We start from the raw sequence: 12,240 nt of genomic DNA, 5'->3' as shown, positions 1-12,240 counted from the left end.
ATTATTGAGAAGATGGTCGATCTTGCTTATCGACTTGCATTGCCTCCAGCGTTATCTGGTATTCACGACGTATTTCATGTTTCTATGCTGAGGAAGTATCAACCAGATTCATCTCATGTTATCCAAGTAGAGGAAGCTGAACTTGACGAGACTCTGAGTTATTTTGAGCAGCCTATTCAGATTCTTGATCGCAAGGAAAAGCAACTCAGAAACAAGACTATTCAGTTAGTCAAAGTTCAATGGAGTCAACATGGAGTTGAAGAGGCAACTTGGGAGAAAAAAGACGACATTAGACAGAGATTCCCTAATCTATTTCACCGATGTGAGTTCTTATTCTGTTTTCTGTTATTTCATTCTCTTATATGTACACAGATTTCATATACAAATTTCATGAGATTTTGAGGGCGAATTCATATCTTAGAGGAGGAGAAATGTAAGGCCCGGAATTATTTAATTTTAATCCGAGAATATTTAATTTGGTAATATTTGAAGTTTAGAATTAAATTCTAATATTCTTAAATTAATTAGGACTGAAATTGAATTATTTTGAGTTTTTGGGGACTAAATTACAAATAGTGGAAACTTGAGGGGACTGTTGGAAAACTGTGTTCAGATCAATTAGAATTGATACCCGGTGCAGCGGAAGTTTAAAAATTTATTTTATTAATATGGAACGATTCCATATCTGGGTATCAAAACTTTTACGATTAAATTTGTGTAAGTAAAATAAATAATCACTATTAAATATTTTACCTTTGTCAAGCAAAAGCTTGATTGTGGACTCCAACAAAATTTAATCTGCTCTTCTTGTAAATCCCGGGAACTGATGGCGTCACGATCTTTCTCCGGAATTAGGTCCACGAATGGAAAACAGAAACCCTCTGATTGACTGCACTAGAAATCAATCAGAAGTTTGCGTAGAGAATAAACAGATATGATCTGTTAATTCAGAATTGTAATTTTTCACAAAAATCACAAGACTGAATTTTCTCCGAAAGGGACAAGAAGATTTCGAAAATCCTCTTGAAATATTTTGTAGTGTTTTCGAAAATTTGATAATGAATTGCATGCAATTTTCGAACCCACTACATGTATTTATAGATAATTTCTAGACTAGGTTAAGTTATAATTGTGTTAGGACTAGTCTAACTTCTTAAAGCCCACAATCCATAACTTAAGCCCAACAAGCCAAGCCCGTTGTTCTAAAAATTAATATAAAATTCATCGTGACTCCGATTGATAAACTGATTTCACCAATGTGCACAGAAACCATTTCTGCATCTTTTAGAGTCAAGATAATTTTTCTGAATCCGAATTCAGTGATTCCCAAAAAAATGCCCATCTCTATGTCATTTTAGGAACTCCCACTCCCTTTAGTTAAGAAGTCCAACTTCTCTTTCATTAAATTTAACTCTTTAAATTTAACTATCTCTACGGGGTTTTAGTAATCTATCACTTGTGTAACCCTCAATGGTTCAGGAATACAGCTAGCCGTGGGCTCACAACTCCTTGTGACTCGGAACAACAATTTCCGACTTACCCATCGAATCATGGTATGAGCGCCTAGCAACATCGCCCCATGATTCTCTAGGTATTACTGATAGTGCCTGCAAGAACCAGTAGATTTTGGTTAGCGTACAGTACGGTCCCTTCAACCATATATCCCGATCGAATCAACAACCATTGGTATATCGAGAGTCGTTCGAGATTCGATAACTATGCATAACATCTTGGAGATCAAATAGTGGCATCGCATGTGTTACTAGGATAACCCATTAACCTGAAACACATCATGTACTCTGGCCAGAGATTCGTCACACTAATATCTCCTCAGATTGCATAGGATATCCACACTCGCAAGTATGTGGTGAACCCTTGACAACAAAGCATCGACTCCTATATGTGTCGTAACTGTACCCAATCCCGACACCTGATGACCCCAATAGAGTCGATAAACGAGTCAAAGTACAGTACTAGCATATAGAGTCTCAATGATGTTTCAAGTAATAAGGACTAATGGTGTACAACCAAAACCGCGGACTTTATCCACTCGATAAGTGATAACCACTTGGAAAGTCCGAATAGGGTAGTTCGATCATTCATCATATTAATATCCATTTGCATGCTTTGAACATCTCTATGTTCCATACCAATGAAACGTGGTACTCGGCATCGCAAATGCTAGTCTCAATCTCGAGCGATCCTTATCCTTATTTGCGGACGGCTCAATTGACTAGGAACAGTTTAGAATATACAGTGACTATAAGATGTGTTTCATGATAGCCATCCCCATGTGCTACCACATCTTACATACACTATAGTATATTCAAGGTCTTTATCAAAACAACAATAGTATATCATAATATAACAATATGAAGAAAGATAAAGTCAATGCCATTATAAAAGTGTAAATTATATTAAACAAAAGATTGTTTTACATAGAGTCATAAAAGCCCTTAGCACAAGTTGGCTAACCGGGCACCCACTCTTTCAGGGACAAAGTGCAAATATGGAATAAATGACTTGGACACTTGTTGTATAATTGTATTTCAACGTGTATCATCATCTTCATATTCAATTTGCAGCAAGGAATCGAGAATTCAGATTTGCAAAGCCAAATATCATCTTTAAACTCCGATATCTCAAGATCCGGCCATCCGATTTTTGATCCGAACATAGCGTTGCAATCCTCTCTTCGATGTAAGTATCTCTATGAATCAGCCTATGTCTAAATTATAGTGTTGAGGATCAGATTATGTTGCTTATATGTGATCTTGAGATGATATTGAATGTATGTTGACGTCGGATCAAAGAACTAATGCCGTATGTAATTGTTATGAGTTTCCAGCTATGTTCGAACCCTTTATAATTCTGAGTTGTTGGTTTAGTGATATGTTGTAGCTGATATGAAGTGTATATGAAGTTGGTTGGATGTTAGAATTGATTTGGTTATTTTTTCGGTTGCCGATTGTATACTGTTACGCCATCGGTTTCAGAATTTATACACTTTTGATTTGTTGAATGAGCTATGTCATGTATTAGTGTTGGAAGCTGATATTCATTTTGATAAAAATTATATTTCAGCCTTCTATTAACGTGTTCGAACTCGGGAATCCATTATTCGAATCGGTCAAGAAGTGAAGAAGGTTTGAAGCCACTTTCTTTTGATATTTAGGTTGAGAAGTTGAATAGATTGTGATATGCGGTTTTGTTGTAGATTTTCAGATTTGAAGTATCTATAATTCATGAGAACGTAATGTATATGATGACATCGAGAGTCAGGGATTCGATACTCGAGAATGATGATTCTTTGATTTGTCCCGAAGAAATCACATACTTGTTTTGTTCTTTTTTTAGAACTTGTTATTGTCGATCCATTTCAAGTAGTGGATCTTTGATTTTATATGATATTATAAATGAATTGATTCTATTGCCAAGGTCTGATACGATCTTATTTTCGAGTCGTATGCGACTACGATAGATGGATATCCATGTAAAGATCGGATACGAATCTTGATGGCAGAGATTTAATATGAATCAATTCCTGATATATATATATATATATGTGTTATATTAATCTATTCTTGAGTCGATATGTTTAGAGTTGAGATGATGTTACTTTAACGCATGTATGTGTTGATTATACTGAGAATTATATTCTCATCGAAATGTTTTCGGCTGTTATCTTGTTTTGTATGTGTTCATGGCAATAGGAGGGGCTGGAACGATTAGGGACGCCCGTGAAAGAACAAGTTCGAGGTAGATGTGGTGACTTTGGATTAGAGTTGTAGAAGTTGTTGTCAATAAACTCATGTGTATACTCTAGATAAGAGTTTGTATGAACTTAGTGAGTTTAGTTGTATGTGTTAAACTACAAGAAGCTTGTTGAATTACTAGCATGTAATGTGATAACAACTTACAATGTTGGGATCCTTAAATACCTTGTTATATCTCATGTTTTCATCTAGATTTTGATGTTGAATTCATGCTACATATGTGAGATTATGTTTGAGAATCAAAACAGGGGGAAAATCTTCTTTTTTAAGCTGTTTGGAAGGTATACCCGGTGGATAGGTGCTCCTGCTCAGCCCAAAAGGCGCGGCCGCGCCTAACCATGGCACCAAGGGTGCAATGGCCAAGAGGGGCATGCGCCCACGCCTTTAAGAGGCGCGCCCGCTCCCTTCTTCAAAAAAAAATTAAATTTGGGTTGCTTCTTACCTTGTTGCCCCAATGTAGATTAACATATATTAAATGTTATGAATTGAGATTAGCACCTGAGGTCTCCACAGGCAGTGTTGGCAACATCTGCCACAACACTTGCAGCAACATCTGTTTCGGACCAAGGGAGATCTATCTTTTTGTTTCCCCGAAGTGGAGCAGGGGCAATCTTCAGATCTTATCTAGTAGCAGTCTTGCCTTCATCTTCATCTTGTTCAATGCCTTGAATTACCATCATGACATAAATCAAAGAGGATATGAAAGTTTGAAAGTGACCTAGCTATAGTCAACAAGGCCATGACTGTGTCAAACACAAGTTGACCAAAGTTAAAGGCTGATCCTGTGCCAATAAAATATAAAATTGGTGCCTGATGCTTGGTGACAATAGTAGAATTGCCGGAGGGAGTCCAAGTCTTCACAACGGTCTTGTGCAAAACAGAGTAAAGAGATGTAAGCTTAGCCGCGGACAACTTCTGTGGGTGAGCTGGAAATTTAGTAACAAAACCATCAGTGATGACAGAAGTCATTACATCCAATGTAGGCATCTCAGCAGCATCGACTTGGAAGACTGAAAGAACCCATTTATCACAGCAGGGCTAAATTCAAAAATATGTCCCATCACATACACCTTCCCCTACTTAGCATACCTTGGATCCTTCACAGCTTCATATAGATTGCAGTAAAATTCCAAGACCAGAGGTCTATAGTAAGGAATAGCATATGTCACAGCAGCAAGCATATTTCTCATTCTAAAAAAATTTACCATATTTTTCTCTTCATATGCTGCCAAATCAATGTTGTGGTCCTCATAGAAGTCACGATTGGCATAGTGTTGCCAATCGTTTGCAGCATTCCCAGAATAAAAGGAAGAATAATAGGAGCAGCTTATCTTGTAGTTTTCAGCCAAAGCAACAACCAAGGTGTTGTTAGGGGTTTCGGAAGCACCTTCAGAAACATTTTATTCAGAACCACTTTCATATCCAAAGGTCTTACCCTCTAGGTCTTTCTTAGCATCAGAGGCTTCACTCGATTCAGAGCCGGAAGTATCAGTTGGTTTGGACGATTTCAGCATATTCTTGCATTATCTCCTCGTCGGGTTCATCTTTTGAGGCAGAAGAGTAGCTGTAGAAGTCTGACCCTTAGCTTGCTTCATCTTAGCCATGAACTTTGCTATGGAGGCTTCCTCATCATCAGAGAATTCCAGAGGAGTGGTAGTACCAGACAGTTCAGTAAAAGAAATAGATGTAGAGGCATCTTTATCAGCAGCATTAGGAGAGGCAGTTTGAGTCTATGTAGAAAAAGACTCACCAGTAGACGAGGAATCATCAGATGATTCACTCTTAGCAGCAAATGGTACTGGAATCGCCAAACTTGGTGTATTAGAAGTACCTGGTTTGCTCTTTGAACGAGCCTTCACTAAAAAGTTTTGATCGACACTATCATCCCCTGAAGAATACTCAGTATCAACCAAAGAGTGACGGGATGACTGGCCCTTACCACGAAAATGCTTGAAGGCAGTGTAGTCTGGATTATATCCAGCTTTCCTCTTTGAGCGGTGAGTCAAGGGTTTCGCGGGAAACACCTTGTTCAGAGTTGATAGATCCGGCAGATTCTCCATGTCAAGTTCATTACCAGGCTCTCCTGGTGCAATAGATACCAGAGGCACAGGTTCCTCAAGAACTGGAACTATGGAATGCTCGATCACAGGGTGTGGTGACGAGGTGTTGGCACATCCTCCTCAACATCTAACTTGTAACCCATCTCCGTGCGAATATCATGTGAATCAAAACTTTTTCCTGCCATTTGATTTGTAAATAGAAACAGAGAAAATTTTAGGGCAGAAAATTGAGGGTCAAGAGAGTAATTGAGTTAAAGAGTAAAGGAGATAAAATATCCCAAAGATAGAATCACACAAGGATTATAAACCTGGACTCCTTATTTCCTAATTACTCGGCCGATTTACTGACCCCTAACGGTAACATGATTTCCATCGATAACAAAATCCAATTTCAATTTGGAAACAAAATATCTGACTTTTGGTAATAATTTCAGCCCAAATAATTTCCCAAAAATTTGTAAAATTAACTCCTCATCAGAATACAACTCCACTGTAACCAAATCAATCACATTAAAAATAAAAATTTCAGTGGATATGGCACATCACTAAATTTTTTGTTTAATTAAAACGTTAAACTTCACAGCCAAATGTATTCACCAAAAAATAAATATGCATGTCCTAAATATGTTTAAAACAGAGTGTGACATAAAAATAAAATGCAATCACATGCAAAATGTATGTTGACAAGTGAAGTATTATCGACGATGTTGGCAACATCTTGCAGAAACACTCAAGATTTCCAGATATTTTTAATGAACAGACAGCCATATACAGTTATTACAATAGAAGTGGTATCTTGCACACAAAAGAACGGTCTTCAAAGGACTCCTTTAGGTAGCTTTTTCCTTTTTCTTCTAAATTTCCATTATACTTGATGATCAAATGAATTGTCATTGATAATTTTATCAAGTTGAGCTTTTGAATTTGCGAAATCACTGTTCACATGGGACAAGATTATGGAATACCCTCAACTACTTAGTGATTTAGTCAGAGCTCCAATTAAAGTAACAACTATTAGGCTGTAAAAATTATTTTGCATATAAACCTGAGTGTAGACTGGTCGATGGTTACAAAGTATCAAACACATCACAAAACAGTATGAATGCATGAATGCAAAATGCCTAAAGATCCTAAATATGCACGTGCATGTTTAGGTGTTTTTGACAACACTCAAGACAACATCTGTGTTCTGTTTATAATGCACACATACTGAGAGACTTTCTTAGACTGGAGAATCTCTCAAAATCCAAAGATTTCGTGAATATATCAACTAATTGGTTGTTAGTTCCAACAAACTCAATGTAGATCATGCCTTTCTCAACCAAATCTCGAATGAAGTGATGTCTAACGCCAATGTGTTTGGTTCGAGAGTGTTTTACTGGATTCTTGGATGTATCAATGACACTAGAATTATAACAGTACACTATGGGTGTTTTACTTTTAATGCCATAATCATTCAAAATTTGATTCATCCATAGGAGTTGTGAGCAACAACTACCCACAACAACATATTCAGATTCTGTCGTTTAAAGAGACACATAGTTTTGTTTCTTAGTATACCATGATACTAAGTAATTTCCCAAGTAAAAAAATCCTCCTGTGGTGCTCTTCCTCTCATCTAGATCCCCATCCCAGTCAGCATCACTAAATCCTACCAAATTTGAGTTGGTTTCTTTAGTGTACCACAAACCCAAATCCAAGGTACCCGCCACATATTTCAGTATTCTTTTTACGGCCTTTAGGTGAGTAACTTTTGGGTTATACTGGTATCTAGCACACAAATAGACACTAAACATGATATCAGGTCTAGTAGCACTCAAATATAAAAGACTTCCAATCATGTTTTTGTAGAGGGTGTTTTCAACATCTTCAGCAACATCGTCCCTCGACAATTTTTCACTAGACCCCATAGGTGTACACATGTGTTTAGTGTTGTCATTCAAAAACTTTTTCACCAGATTTCTAGCATATTTACTCTGACATAAAAATATACCATTAATCTCTTAATTCGGTTATCTAGCAAGTGCATTAGGTCAAGTAATAGTAAGTGGACAATGAGTCCAAGTATCGATCCCACAGAGACTGTAGTCAATTCTCAAGATTTAATTATTTAGCTTAATCTAGATAGAATAATAAAAAGAGGTGAGATGTTTTTGAAATAAAAAATTTAATTAAAACGAGACAACCAAGACACACGCAGGTACCAAACAAATTATGCAAACAAGTGACAAATCTAGGATCCAGATTTAATCTTAAATCACTGCGAATTCCCTAATTTGTTTAACAGTCTATTTGTAGAACATGTTAAACCTATTCAAATATTGACGGATTAATTTTCATAATTCTAATCAAATTCAAATGCACTAGGAATAATGAGAATTCATTTTTCAACTAAAGCCGCATACTGAAATTGAATACTATTTCTAGTCGGTTTAACCATATGTCAATTATTGGAGCGATCGAAATCAATTCCTAATCTGTCGACTCAGAATCAATTAACAAACAAGTAAATAATTGATCAGGTTATTCACAAGAACAAAATATAAATCCAACAATCAATAACTTTGATAAAAATCTAAAAATCCCAAATCAAAATCCACATGTTCGACATAAAATTGTTTGGCCCAATCTCGTGGTCTTGGTTGAAGAAAAACAAATCAATAATATAAAAATATAATTCAAAAATAAAAAGAAGAAGAAGAAGAAAGAAGAAACTAAAATGGATCTTTCTTAAAATCTTCAATCCCCGCCCTAGCCGCCTTCTATGTCTGATGCGATCTCTCCCAAATCTGCTCTCTAATCTCCCTTTCCAACTTGGTTTACTAATGTTGTAACTATAGACTTATTGTAGTGATTTATGTGATTGAAGTTTGCCTTCAAAAAAAAAGAAAGCCCGAGATATAAAGCCCGCAAAATAAGAGTTATAATTTTCGAAACTTCTGATTTTTTTCTGATCCGCGATCTCTCGCTCGAGTGCCAAAAGTTGCGCTTGAGCGAGCAACTTTCTGCCTCATATTTTTTTTCCGAGATTACCAAGCTTGCTCGATCGGCAAGAAGTTGCCGCTCGAGCGAAAAAACTTCTGCTTGAAGATCTACAATTTCACAGCATAACGCGCAGATGCTCCTCTCATGCGCAGAAGCGCATTCTTTATTTTCTCCAGTCTGTGCAGATGTGTTCTTCTTCCCGCAAAAGCGTCTCTTAGTTCTTCTCATGTAAGTGCAGCTGCATGGTAATGCTTAGTCGTGTCGCGTCCAAATTAACCCAACCCAGATTAACTAAATAAACATGTAGTAGCGAGAGTAGGGATCGTTCCCACGAGAAAAGTGAAATTTATTTGTGTTATTAAAAATACTGGAAATAAATAAAAGGGGATTTTAGATTTTAAAAACTACTATGCAAGAATTAATATAAGAAAGATCAATAAATTAACGAGACTTGGTATCGGTCGACTACACCCTTGAATCATTCACTCGATCATCGATTCTCTAAAAATAATTAATTTTCATTGAATATTCACCATTGAAAATCTAATTCCTGTTCCACCTTAATCTTAGTTAATTAGACACCAGCGTTCTAGATTAACCCTTACCAATAAATCAACCCAAATATCAGCGATCTAGATTTAAATCTAAGGTAGCATTCATATGATTGAAACTAATGAATCTAGACAACACATGCACCAGTGGATGTATTTAGCCTAGTCAATTGTTGTTTCTACCATTTAACAAATTCAACAGCAGAAAATATTAAACGCAGTTGCTTCACAAATTAGATGATTCAAAAAATTATGGATTTGATTTCTAATTTAGCGGTAGATTTTAAAGCAAGATCCTAAGGTGATCAATCCTAAAATCTCACATACAAGAATGAAATAAATCAGAACAACTTTTGATACGCAATTCAAATTAAACAAATGAAAACTGAATCTCACAAATTGAATAAAATCAAGGGTTATTCTTCCTTAACCAAGTACTAAGAAAGAATTAAATCTAAGAATAGGAAAGATAAAACCTAGCCGCCAAGAGAGTTCTTCAAGCTTTCTGTCGTCCAAAAATCTTCAGAATCGATCAAAAGATAGTAATTTTTGAGTTATAAGATGTATTTAAAGACTAGAGTCCTTCACAAGAAAGTTTTCTAATTAAATTCTAATTTTTGAAATTCACGTTTCGCGCGCTCGATCTGATGAGTTGCTAGGATCGAGCGTGCAAAAAAAAAATTCCAACTTACTGCCTTGCACTTTCTTGTAGGCGCGCTAGGGCGCACGAGTTTGCAGGATCGAGCACGACTTTTTTCCAGCGAGCAACGATTTTGAAAAATTCATATCCAAAGATCTAGCCGTCGGATTGAGCTGAAATTTGGACAGCTGCTTTAAAACATCTTGAACTTATTCTGAATAGTGGAGATCGGATTTTAACTTCTATAAAATTAAATATGATTTTTTGATCATTGCTGCTTCGTAATTCTTCTCTTATCTGGCTCTTTCATTCCATCTTTAGCTCCATTTCTTCTCTTTTCCTATATCAAATCAAATACAATGATTATGAACTATAACATGAATTTAACAAATAAAAATACACCTAATCATCACAAATTAACTCAATAAAACATAGGAAAATACCATCACATCACTACACATCTCATGCGCAGAAGCGCATCTTGTCTTGTCAAAGTGCAGATGCTCGACTTTTCCATCTCCAACGCAGTAGCTCTGATCTTCGTATTTTCTTTTATTGTGCGCAAAATCCTTTAGTTTATCATGTTTCCTAAAAATAAACACAAGAGAGTGAAATGCAACGAATGCAATAAAACATATAAACACACACACAAAACAATATGAATGCATGCCAAATAAACCTAAAAATAACACAAAATAATGCATACAAAATGCACTTATCAACTCATCCATACTTAAACCTTTCTCGCCCTCGAGCAAAACATATGACAAACAAACACAAAACACAAAACAAAGGTAGGATGATTATATGGGAAAGTATTAGCCTCAGCGAAGTACAAACAAAAACTAAAATTACAAACACCCTCAACTCTTCACGATATACCTTCGGTTTAGCATGAACGTGTGTGTGTGCAATGTTATTCCAGTTACATGCAGCTAAGAAAGAATCCGTTTAAAGACTGCTTAGCGACCTAATAACATATTAGTGAAAAAGTCACTTGCATGCATCCATTCCTTCCAAATACCTCTAACAAAACTCACCTTCCTTGATATTATTGTTACACACTGTCACTTTCTTAAGCCCCATAAATTACCCAAAAACTTAGCTATAACTGTGATAGGATTCGAATTTCAATCCCCTCGTCTATAGCCCGGATGAAGCATCAACCCCATTGAATCCGCAGACATAGTTTCAGACTAGGCGATTAGGATTTCAATCCCTTGCCCGAAACCCGGATGGAGTTGAGTTTTTCAAAAGAAAAAATTTCAATCTCATTCTTAAAAATTATTTGGTACGCCCAAGATCTTAAGTGCAATGTTAGCAGAACATTGAAATTTAAAAGATACAATTAAGATCACTAAACACCTAGTGCCGTGCAATGGTCCAACAGACACAAACATCATCAATGGTATCACTACAACTCACTGGTCTAACATAGGTGCTTAAAAAGATTCACGGTTCAACCTACGGTTTCTCATGTCAAGTCAAGAGCAAAAAAAAATTCACAAAATTCATAACTTCATGTCATCATCAGCTCCCATTCATCTTCTCACTTAACACACATGCAAACAACTACGAAAACTGACACGAACAAACACGAAATGAACTAAAAATGCAAACAATCGAAATCATTAAGAATGCAACATAAACACAACAATAAAATAAAACTAGAATACCCCCCATACTTATCCAAAACATTTCCCTCAATGCTTTACAAACAATGAACAGAATTCAAAAACGAACAACAAATGCAAAACGAAATGAAACACAAAGAAAACAAAAATAACACTCTACTGGTTTTAGATTCGTCCACTTTCTTCGGCTGTATAACTCCAAAGAAAATTTACTTATCAGGGCAACCTATTTAACATGGAAAGCGACAGGTAAGACGTTGGATTAGTAAAATATAATAAAAATAAAAATTACAATAAAAAGTAAAGAAAAGAGAACACTGGGTTGCCTCCTAGTCAGCGCTAAATTTATAGTTTATCGCCCGACTTTCCACTATCAACCATCAAAGAGCGGCTGCCGCCCATAGTAAAAATCATACTACTCTACGTATGAGTCTTGATTTCCTACGCACTCAAGCTTGGCGTGATATTGATATGGGAAGCTCGTCGGTCCAGCAATAATAGGCATGAAATGATTATTTTGGGAAGAGACTCGGAATTCAGGCTGAAGCTTATAGAGAATGTAATAGCTGTTGGAAAACGGTGTTCAGATCAATC

Source organism: Henckelia pumila, chromosome 1 (assembly GCF_033568475.1).
Source record: "Henckelia pumila isolate YLH828 chromosome 1, ASM3356847v2, whole genome shotgun sequence".
Classification (NCBI taxonomy): domain Eukaryota; kingdom Viridiplantae; phylum Streptophyta; class Magnoliopsida; order Lamiales; family Gesneriaceae; genus Henckelia; species Henckelia pumila.
This window is presented reverse-complemented; position numbering follows the sequence as displayed.